Genomic DNA, 9,121 nt, shown 5'->3' with positions numbered 1-9,121 from the left:
TTCTGGTATTGTATCTGAAGTTTTGCTACTCATGAATCATTTTTTTTCATTTTGTCTTACTTTCCCTGTAAAGTCTCCTGTTATCATCGCATAGTAGGAGTAGCTGTAATTTATCACTTCTATAACCCTTCTTGGAGCTCTACATCACACTGTGAGTAGTTTGTTAAATAGCCATGAATGATTTCCTAGGAACATATTTTAATACAAAGCTGCCTGAGAATTCTTAAATATCTGTAAAAGTGTGTTTAGTTTTCTTGTTTTGACTGCTCTGTTCTTCAGTAATAAAACACATAACCGGATCTTAATTCTATTTGTCCATTTTTTTACTGATAATTATAGGTAATTACTGTATTCCATTGGATTTCATTCAATGTCTCTTCAAACTGTACTGAAGTGACATTTATGGAATATCCTGTTGGTATGTGGAGGATCACAGACATATTAAAACCTGAAACACTCAGTATTAATGTTCCAGAATAATATTTATTTTATATTTTGTTTTGAACTGGCTTTTGGTTTTCTAGGCCATAATCAGACAACATAAGACTGAATATACAGTCCACACATCAGTGAGAGGTTCTAACAGTACAAATGTTGTTATTTCCAAAGATAAGTGAATTTGAAGATTATGCATATGTATGAAAAACACAAAATTACAATGCTTAAATTTGACCTGGGTACAATTCCCAGCATACTGTAACAACACACATGAAGCATTCCTCTCCATGGAACACTGCCTTCTGTCTATACCACAAACCAAATGAGATTTTCAAAATGAATTAAAAATAATTAAAGAATTGGCATTCAGTAATGATTACAGTCCTACCATGATTGATAATATGCATAAGAGAAAGAGTAGACGAAGGATGACAGAATTTGTGTAACCTTCTCAAAAGGCACTAAATCGTACTAACAAAAAATTGCCTCCCATGTTATATGTGATTAGAACTTCACAGGTACTTACCAGCAAATTAAAATCTAGGAAACATACACCAGCTTTCTGCACTAGCAATGTAGTTACCCACACTCTATTTAACAATAAAGATGATTTCCCACTTTTAGAACAGAATGGAAGTTATAGGATTTCCTACAGTTTGTGTGGCAAATTGTAGTTTTGCTAAACAGGTATGGCTATGACTACGAGACAGAATGAATGTGAAAGGAGCAGGAGGGAAAAAAAGAGATCACACCTTTGCTGAGCATGCTGTGAATGAATGCCATTCTTATTATATTGAATGTGGTGTTCTCCAGTAACATTTTCAAATAAAGTCAGAAAACCAGCATTACTAGAAATTCTAGCTATCTGAAAACAGTAGTCCCAAACTTATGACTTAATCATTAATAATGAAACACAGTTCCATTGCCTCATTCCTCCCCTCTGCTCTCACTCCTGCATGTCACAGTCACCAAACCGTATTTTTGTCCATATACCATAATAATGTATGCCAGTACCCACTTTGTGTACTATTTTGCCCTTTATACTCACACACTTTTATTTTTGAGCACAGTGTAATATAAGAGTTCTTGATACATATCTTCTTTCTGTATATTTCAATATTACTGTGATAGTCTAGACTTTAAATCTGTATAATGTGTGAAGTACAATATGCTAAGATCAGTCAAACATTGGGTTTAGCAATTTATACTCCCATCTTCAGAGTCTAAAGATGCAGCACATCATTCTTGTTTTGCTATTGTGTAGATGAAGTATCTTAAAAAGTCGCATACCTCTGGAAATAAGTCATTGAACAGCTAGAAGCTAAGTGGACTGTGAGTTCAATCTTAAGTTGCCTGATGATGGCATAAAAACATGGAAGTTAATTCACAACAAAATATTAAGTAAATATTATTATGGAACATTAATACTATGTATTTCATTTTAATAATAATGTATTGAAGTGTCTTGGGATTCTAGAGCTCTACAGTGTATTTTTTGTAAATAATTAGTTGTCAGTTGCCTACTTCAGTGATGTTATTTGCCTCAGAAATGATCCAATCTACTTCAAAGACAGTTGTTGGTACTCAGACAATGATAGTTAATGAAAACACAACCAACTGTGCCTTCACATACAGCTTCAAGGCTGCGTTTGAGACTAAACCAACAAGGAAGCATAGATAATAATGTCAATTAGAATGATAAATTTTCTCAGCAGGCAGATGAGAAATCTTGTGGTAACATATCTTCTCAAATCTGTAATCAAAGCAAGAGATAAAAGAGTAACAAAAGTGTAAAGCAGATGTGGCCAAGATTTCAGCTCGCGGGCCATGCTCCGAAGTGCAGTCACACTGCATGTGTCTTGGTTTTATATTTCACACTTCTCAACAACATAGATCACAAACAAAACAAGTTTTCAATTTTTATTTGTTAATTAATAATTTATTTTTGGCACACTGAAGACATAATTTTTATCTGGTGCAAACTGTTGGCATATGGACATACGCAGACAATTTTACAGAGTTTCACACTCAAATTGCCACCCAATCATGACCTATTTAGTTTCATAATTGAAAACAATCTTTCACACAAATATGTCAGTTGAAATATTGTAGGTCTTTTGCAGCCTCATTATGGAAACTAGAAAGATCTGCCTGAGAAAGCAATGTAGATGTCCTGGACAATTTTAATGTAAAAAGATTTCTAATTAAAAGTAGAATTATTTTGCATGTCAGTCAGTTACATTTGCAAATGCACAGGGACGCTTTCAACTGAAATAGCAAACAGTCTCGAAAAGAGCTTGAAAATAGATGAAGATTGACAATGTCCTCGAAGCCTTTATAAAAGTATCATAATTCTTGCAAGACCACAGTGAATTCTAGAAACCTCGCACTTTCTTAATGGCAGTGAGCTTAGGGAACTGGATTGTCTTTGCCAAAATGTGTCCCTTTTACAATGGGATTTTTTTTTTAAAGGCATTCCCATCAAATCAGAAAGAGATTACCTTGCAATGTCTTACTGCGGGCAGTGTGCAGTCAAGTCCACTTAAAATTGGAAGTCTGCAATCCAATCCTGATGTTCTAATGTTTGTCCCTACACTCCTTTTCCCTTCATAAATTCAAAAACAGCAAGATTTAAATTGAAAAATTGTTCTAAGCAATCCCCTTGGCTTAACCAACTCACTTTGCAGTAATATATGAAGTCTCCATATTCTTCCCTCAGCACAGGGTCCCGGGTTCGATTCCTTGCGGGGTCAGGGATTTTCACCCGCCTCGAGATGACTGGGTGTTTGTGTTGTCCTCATCATTTCATCATCATTCATGAAAGTGGCGAGATTGGGCCGAGCAAAGGTTGGGAAAATGTACGGGCACTGATAACTGCGCAGTTGAGCGCCCCACAAACCAAACATCATCATCATCCATATTCTTTGTTCATTTCCACTGGAAACTGTTGCATTTGAAAATGGAATAATGGTTGTGACTTCAAAAATTTTGCCATTTGTACCACTAGTTTTTTCAGTTGCTGCTTGCCTGCTGATTTAGGACAAAGTACTTCTTGATGTATGGAACAATGAATCCTGTCTGTTGATCGTTGTAATTTTTTGCTCTTTCATTGTCACCTAAAAGTTTAAATTCTTTCTACATGGAACCATAATGTCGTTTCATAGCAAATAAGCAGTACCCTTCGGTTATGCAAATTGAGAATTTTCATCCCTCTCTTGTGTCATTCTCATTTATTTTAATGGATCGTACTGCCTCTTTTTGTGTGAACAGCCACTGGACCTGTGAATGTCCTTCACACCACGAGCAAATAGCAAAAGGTAAACAGCGCAGACACCACGATTCTGCCAGACTCGGAGAGTTGTGCCAACTGCAAAATGCCACACTGCAATGCTGAAGGAAATGTCGCACTGTACAGGGTATTTCCAAGATGGACTGAGCAAAACTGAGTGACAGGCCGGGCCTTGCCCTGCGCACGGCCTGCACTTGCTATAAGCATGAAATTTGGCACACTGTGACAGCTCAGGTCTAAAGCTGTCAGACTATGCGTCTGAAAAAAAAAAAAAAGAAATTAAAAGTTGCAAAGAAATAAGTTGCAAAGGAAATGCGCCGTATACAACAACAAAACACGGTGCTCATACAAGCGTCTGCCAACAGCAAAGTGTGTCAAAGGCTTTAGGAAGACCATGCAGTGCATCATAACAACAAATTGCCTCCGATGAGCATGACAACTGTTTAAATTAGATTCGTTTGATCAGTTGCGGGAGGCTCTTGCACATGCGCGGTTGAGTCTCGTATGAGTAGTACCTTCTTTCGCTTCTGGTTACGGATGTTTGGCTGGGCGCCACTACTTAATATTGCACCGGTTCGGAAATATAGTAAATCTGGCGCTGATGCCCAGAGCTGTCTTGAGTTGTGGTGGGGAGATGGGTCTTATCCACGTGAACGATTTTTTTGTTTCCTCTTCGTTTATTGTTCTCATGTTAAATGATAACGAACGGATTTTTGCGGCCGGGTGTTATCAAATGAATTACAATACGTTAGCATAATTACGGAAGGCTAAAATATGTTATTAGTTTTAGATTTTATTTCCACCTTCCTGATGGTCAAGCATTAATTGCCTTGCAGAACAATGAAGTTATTTTTGTCAGTTTGCTAAAGAGATTTGGCTTTCATTAATCTTTTCTGCTTTATTTGAAACGAAGTTTTTAAGTTCACACTATTGGCTAGTTTCAACTGTTCGCTGCATTTCAAGTGCACGCATGTCATTATGCCATAATAAAGAACCAAACATGAGATAATACAGTACTGGTAGTCCCAAGAAAATTTACATATGAATCTTGTTTCTTTTATGACATAATGTAAGATCTTTTAATGTTTTATACGTACGAACATATGCGCTTCCTGCGTCGTCGTAGCTGCTTAAGCACGATGACGCCTATTATCTGGCGCTCTCTTCCAACTGCTGAAACGAACCTGTTTCTAACAGGTCACAGGAAAATATTGCGAATGGTGGTTTGAAAAGCGTTACATTCAAACCAAATTTCCCTTTACGCAACATGAACTATGTGCGATAATGTACGATGAATTTCTTAAATCAAAAGCGTTTGACTCTCATTTAAAAATCAACTCTTTGAGGACAACCATTTAGAAGAATTTCGAGCCCAGAATATCAGACATTTACATCGTTATTAAAAATTTTACTGGCACATTTGTGTGATGTATCTTGAAGCGTAACAGGCGCAAAAAAGATCAACATTATATGTGGAAGCTTAGCTTTTCTTCCAACTTATTAATCTTCGAGACCAATATTATATGTGAATGCTATGTATATTAATTTAAACCATTAACTTTTCTTATTTGTGTGTTCGCGCTACTTAAGAGTGATCTTGCTATTGGCTGACTACGACACGTGTCCTATGCTGTCATCAGCTGGCGAGATCACGTGACATGAGCTATGACTGGCTTACAAAAATCGCATTGCAATCTCGATTTCAATGCTGCGGAAAGTGACATGCGGTGTATGGTGGAATTCAAATTTATACCTTCATAATACGGAAATATGCAGCGTACATGTTGCTGCACATCAAAGGTCTTTCAAAATGTGTTTTTTCCCCTGAGAGTTTTGTTTTCTAAAGTGCCGGGAAATTCTACGACGGTATGTAAAACCATAAACATTCAAAGAATTGATGAGTTTTACAGTGCCGAGGAAGAGTATACTGTCACGTAACACTGAAAAAGTGTATTTTCAACTGGGAAAAAGTGTCTTTTTAACTGGGAAATCTGGGGATTTTTTTCCTTGTCCACGTATACACCCTGATCCAGCTTTCTGTGATTGAACATCACAAATTTTCTGGAAGGTGCAGATCATACTGCCAATATGATCCACCATTCCACTGAGGTGTTCATCCTGTAGTCTTGTGGTTAGCTCCAAAGGCCATCTCTTAGTGAAACAGTGATTTTCTGTCTGCATTGAGGGGAAGGCAGGAAGCTCTATGTAGTTTTAAGACTCACTCAGATGAAGTTAATTTTGCAGTCTTTCCGTTACTGGAAGAGAAATTTCCCTGAATTATTATGAAGAGCAAGAAGAGATCATGGCAACAATTACTAAACTGTATAAATCGTTCTACCGAGAGTGGTGACAGTTGTTTATGAAGCAATTTTGAGGATATCAAAAAGGCAAGACGTGTACAGTTACAGCAGTAATGTGAAATGGAGCTCGCCACATCAACTCAGGAGCATGAAACGTAACAGCCCTTTTTACAGGTGGAAGTTATGTCCAGGTAATGTGTCATGGCAGCAGTGTGATCCATTACTGCTATACCAGAGGAAATACAGAAATCCTGCTTCATCTTCTTACTAACAGGATCATTTTGTGACTCATGGACATGTCTGAGTAGCTGTTCATAGTGCTCTTCTCATGAGAGGCGTAGGAAAGACATTGGAATGACTGGTCAACTGCTGCAGGGTCTTAATCTCTTTCATCGTGGGTTCAGAAGATACCACTCTACCGTAGATAACGTTACCAGTATATTTGACCCTAAATTCTGTATTCAAATGTAAAAGATGTAGGACGTTGTGGTTTCATTTCTCATCTACTGTTAACAACATTTTAAAGTGGAATTAATGTGTGAAAATCAGAATATTGTTGTTCAAATTATTACCTTGGTTACAAATGTGCAATTATAATTTGTATACTCCATCTATATGTTAAACAGTGATCTCCAACACTGATTTTGGAAACATGAAAGTGAATGTGTAATCACCCATGAAGGTGGTCATAAGCCTGAAACCTGTCGTGATTGAAATAAACCACAATCTGTTGTAACTAACAGCAGATTTTATTCAATACTACCCTTTCAAGAAGCAGTCACACTTCATCTTACCATGCTGGAATAGGCCATATAACAGGTTTCCGTGACAGTCATCAGCAAATGGTCTTAATGTGCTCCTACAGCGCTCTGAATGGGGATTTTGAGAATCTTTTTCGGTCTTCATAATTTCCTTCCTCATCCTGTGTTATTTGAAGTACTTGAGTGACCACTTTGAACATAAGAATGGTGGCCCTTGAGGTAGTACGAGCTACACACAAGCAACATTCTCAGTTATTACTGATAATTCGAAGGCTAGAAGAATAGGCAGAGACGTTCACAACTGAGAAAACAGTTTCACGGGGGGTTACCACACATTCTAAGCTGAAAGTACACTCCCTGATGTCATAGTTAACAGAGAGCAGACAGTGTATGCATTCTTCAATTTTACAATCTCTGTGCAATCCTAGTTTCATTACAAATGCATGGTTGATGGGTCTGTTAGCCAACTATATTAAAAATAGATGTGTTCCACCATGACGAAATAAGGCTCTCTCTTGGAGCTGTTAGAGCCACCCTTATTCCTGTCATTTGTACACACTGGTAAACAACTAGTTGACAACATGCAGTTACTGTTCTTGGTGTGGTAAGCCTATAAAATACTATTGGTGCATCAGACGCCACAGACCATACAGTCGTTCATCCATTAATGGAGGTATCATTTGCAAGTGAAGCCTTTTTGGGAAGTGTGCAAATGATTGCCTTTAAGAGATATACTGATGATCAAAACATTGTGACCGCTGCCTACAGCGAGATTGATTGTCATGTGGTGGCATTGCACACACATGATATGGTAAGGAAAGTACATAAGCAGAATGAATGCGAATGGGAAATCATTCTAATAACGATGCAGGCTGCAAATGGCGAAATACGCTGACATATTAAGCTACTTTGACAAAGGGCAGATTGTTATGGCACAGTGCCTGAGGATGAGGATGAACATTTGTGAAACCGTAAAACTAGTCAGCTGTTTGCATGCTGCTGTAGTTAGCATTTATAGAAAGTGGTTGAAGGCTGGTGAAACCGCAAGTAAGTGACAAGATGTTGGATGTCCACACCTCATCACAGCACGTGGAGGATGTATGGTTGCCATCTCTGTAAAGCAGGGTAGGTGACAGTCTGTGGCAGATCTGACAACACAGTAATGGTGCAGGTATGAGTGTTTGAGTACACTGCTCAGCACACATTGTTGAATATGGGGCTCCACAGCAGATGAACTCCCTACATGTTTCCATCTTGACCCAACACCATCAATTACGATTGCAGTGGGCACAGGATCATAGAGATCGGAGCGTGTATCAGTGGAAACAGCTCACATGTTCAGATGAATCGCTTTTCTTGGAACAACAGGGTGATACTCTTGTCCACATACGCTCTTAGCCAGGTGATCTGCTGCTCGAAACATCCACAGCACCATGGTTGCAGGCTGGTGAGCGGTGTTATGCTACGAAGACCATTCAACTGGCCTTTAATGTGACCTGTGGTAGTAATCGAAGGTTTGGCGCTGATAACCTCGCCGTTGAGGGCCCCTAACCAACACACACACACACACACACACACACACACACACACACACACACCAGTAATCGAAGGCACCATGATAGCTGTAGACTAGACGAACATAATTGCAGACCACTTGCATACTTTCATGTTTGATGCCTTTCCTGGCGGCGATATGAATCTTCCAACAGGATAATTGTCCGTATAACGAGGCCAGACTCGTGCTACAGTGGTTTGAGGAACATTATATTCAACTCACGTTGATGTTTTGGCCACCAAATTCTCCTGATCCGAACCCAGTGGAGCCTTCCTGGGACGCTGTCGGGCGCCAACTCCGCACCTACAAACCACCTGCCCATTATGTACGGGAATTGCGTGACCTGTGTGTAAATATCTGGTGCCAGTACACCTCTGGAAACCTACCAAAGACTTGACGAATCCATGCCACACAGAATTGCTGCTGTATTGCGTTCCAAATGTGAAGCAACAAGCTATTAAGCAGGTTTTTGCTCATCACTTTATACGCTATTATATGCCAAAACTGTTGCAACTGACTAACACATGTTTCCTGAGGTGAATCGGAGACAGTCGCCTACAGAGAAGACTGTAGGCGAGCGCTTGATGAGAAAATATAGAGCCGTTGACCTTGCGGGGCAGCAGGTTTAGCTACGATGGGTGGGGCTGAGAAGGCTCTCCTTGACCTTGATCCAAGGGCGTGGCAGCGCTTCTGTTAACAGCCGGTGTGTGTTTCGGGAACTGACGATTCGACAAACGATAGACGCTCACCGGATGAAATATTAATAGATTGTCCACAC

The 9,121-nt window shown here is 39.2% G+C and overlaps 1 long non-coding RNA gene across 1 annotated transcript; it reads right to left on the bottom strand.

Annotated features, from left to right (window-relative positions):
* Positions 1–2,483: 2,483 nt before the first annotated feature.
* Positions 2,484–8,884, bottom strand: LOC126183703 (uncharacterized). The gene is made up of 3 exons (XR_007536793.1): positions 8,730–8,884; positions 8,566–8,646; positions 2,484–3,985 (listed from the first exon to the last, which is right to left on the bottom strand). It is a non-coding gene; the product is annotated as an uncharacterized LOC126183703 (long non-coding RNA).
* Between the last annotated feature and the right edge of the window lie 237 nt (positions 8,885–9,121).

The sequence above is a fragment of the Schistocerca cancellata genome, chromosome 4, assembly GCF_023864275.1.
Source record: "Schistocerca cancellata isolate TAMUIC-IGC-003103 chromosome 4, iqSchCanc2.1, whole genome shotgun sequence".
Classification (NCBI taxonomy): Eukaryota; Metazoa; Arthropoda; class Insecta; order Orthoptera; family Acrididae; genus Schistocerca; species Schistocerca cancellata.
The sequence above is the reverse complement of the archived record's forward strand: the minus strand, read 5'-3'. Positions and strand labels throughout refer to the sequence as shown.